We start from the raw sequence: 2,815 nt of genomic DNA, 5'->3' as shown, positions 1-2,815 counted from the left end.
AAAATTAGTCACAGTAGCTATAAAAGGCTCTGATTAGAAGATAAGAGATCAAGATCAGGGATAAATAGAGGCAAAGACTACACAGTGAGAATTGGTCGAATGTGGTCCCAGGAATAAGTACTTTGAGTTAACCACTATGACAGGTCTGTGCAAGAGAAAGAGAGGAGATAATGTTAGAAATGATTAAATATTTTATTATAGTCCTCAAATAATCTGTAAGAAAGTCCTTTTCCCTTTTCTAAAATCCCATTCTCTCAGGTATTTTCAATTCAATACAATCAAGTAACTACTGATGGAACGTAGAGAGGTTTATGTGTCTGATATTTGGAAGCAATTCAATATTTATTACAAAATAGATACATTCATGATACCTACTGAGCTATGACACATGAATAAATGCAAACGAGAAAAACAGATCTTTGCATTAGCTGCCCAAAACTCCCTCGGATCTGATAAAACAGGCATGCAAGAGTGAGGATGTTTCCAATAGGAAGCAGTATCTTGAGAGTGGTGTTTCAGGATTAGCGTAGTGGTGTCATGTTAGATAACCAGGGTACAGAAAGGAGTATGGAGGCTGAATAGATCCTTGTAAAGTTTTGCCTTAAGAAAATGATATCTCTTATTCTTAGAAAGTGAAGTGCATAAACAGACAGATAGACCAATCATATTTTCAATTAGTGAGTGCTACACTGTCTCTTTGGTGATACATGGTAGTTTATATTTTACTTCACAATGCTCTGCTACTGATCTGTAACGTATGTCTCTGCCATTTAAGGGAACTGAAGAGTCTCCAGAAGTGGACTTTGGTATTGATCCCCAAATCTTGTTTTAAATAATCCTTTAAAAACATCTACACATTGTCTGAGAAAATCAGTTACTCAGGGGCTTAAATATATGCTTCTACAAATAATGTTCTCATCACAATTAGAGATAAAGATAAGTGTTGTAAATTAAATGCAATATATACAATTGCTTTTATAACACTCTATACTGCCAGCAGGAATAATGGAATAAACATTTGAAGTCATTCTCCCACTAGTCTAAGATATTCCCAGAAAAAATGGACTGTACTCTAACCATTCTTCCTAGGTTTGTACTCTGAATTTTACATTATCATTTAATAAAAATACCAGTATCTCCAAAAAAATTTTTTAAAAACACTTGGGTCTTCTTTCTTCCACCTGAAGTACCATTTTGGCATGTGGTTTGTCAAAAAGGGCACAAATCTAATATTCTAAAACCTTGAAAAGCAAGCAGACTTTATTGAATGGCTTTTAAGAGGCTGAGGGGGTAATTACATCCAACATCACTAAGGAAATCCACTAATAATACTTTATCGACATCTTTGTCCTTAACATTCAACTTATCATGGACGGCAGCCACTCTCTCAAAGCTATTTTCCCTATTCCTTTCAAGACACAGTCTGCCTGTCACTCCTTCCCAATCCTCATCTGCCTTCCATTGGCCTTCTCCCCTTGTGACACCGTCTTTTCAGGGAGTTCTGTTGCCCCATGTTAGGAAAATCAATTTTCCTCTTTGCTTCTTACAATTCTCTGCTCCACACATCACAAGATGAGCCAACACAGAAAACAAATACTCTCTTCAGGAGACTGGAAGAAAAAAAAACTGAATACTTAACACATTGACTGCCACACTAGAAAAAAAATTGTTTTCCTTGGGGCCATGACATTTTATTATGAAAATAGAATAAAACCTTCAAAAACAAAATGATCCTTTCTAATTTAATGAAAAATTTGTTATTTTTTATGGTTTTCTGTGTTTTTTTCAGTAAAAAGTAATATAAAAACTTGAAAATTAGTAATGTAAACCGTAATGTGAAAACCTGAAAAATAGTTCACATGGGTAAAGTGTTTTTCTTGACTTGTCAGGCTTAAGTGTAATTTAAAGGTAAACATAAATAGAAAAATAAAATTTATTGACTTCTATTCATTTAATCCATGTTTTTAGAATTAAATTGTTTATATTAATTGTAACAATAAGTACATCAACAAGTGAGATTTTTACAAACTAACTGCAGGGTTTTGCCTGGGGGCCACCCATCACATAACACGTATGCAACAGCATGGCAGCGTGAGTTGCCTGCACACCACTCAGCTCCCAAGGTAAAGAGATGTGTGAGTTATATATGCTTCACGAGGCCCCGGCCTCAAAACTAGCCTGAGTTAAATACAACTCACATGGCAGTTAATGTGTTAAAACACTTTTGAATGCTCACACACATAAGCATATTAGAAAAAAAAAAAAAGACCGTAGCTCAAGTTTCTTCATGTCATAATTCCTTTTTCCAGGTTGCATCCAATCATAATTTTTCAGGGGGAACACATCAATTCTTCCAAGTCTATAAGTTTTAATGCAACATTAAGACTAAATTTGAATTGCAAAATTGCGTGAGTAACCAAAATCACTGATTTAACAAAGCTAGGAATTTGGACATTTTATACTACGAGAGAACATGCATGAGTTACTCCTTATTTTTCAGTTTTAACGTTACTTTCATCATCCTCTAGTTAAAAACTTGACAGTTAAAAATATTAAATTAATTATAATCTTACCATTGTTGTCTCTTGAATTGATCCAAAACTGTTAATAAAAATGTTGACTACTACATCAACAGGAATGCCTATGAATAAAAATTAAATATATATTTACTAGCTGTAAAAATAATCTTGGTCAGAATCTTCATATTTTTATGGTTTAAACATTTAATTTTTATTTTTCTAATCCACATAGAACACAAAATCCATGGTCTCAGTTTAACCTGCTCACAATTGCTATTAATTTATTTTTCTAAATA

The 2,815-nt window shown here is 33.5% G+C and overlaps 1 protein-coding gene across 1 annotated transcript in view; it reads right to left on the bottom strand.

Moving 5' to 3' along the window:
* The window catches only part of GLRB (glycine receptor, beta), a 110,888-nt gene that overhangs the window by 73,418 nt on the left and 34,655 nt on the right, over positions 1–2,815 (bottom strand). The window lies entirely within an intron of this gene.

This window comes from Propithecus coquereli, unplaced genomic scaffold (assembly GCF_000956105.1).
Source record: "Propithecus coquereli isolate 6110/MARCELLA unplaced genomic scaffold, Pcoq_1.0 Scaffold408, whole genome shotgun sequence".
Classification (NCBI taxonomy): domain Eukaryota; kingdom Metazoa; phylum Chordata; class Mammalia; order Primates; family Indriidae; genus Propithecus; species Propithecus coquereli.
Note: the sequence above shows the minus strand (reverse complement) of the source record. Positions and strands in the feature narration are given on the sequence as shown.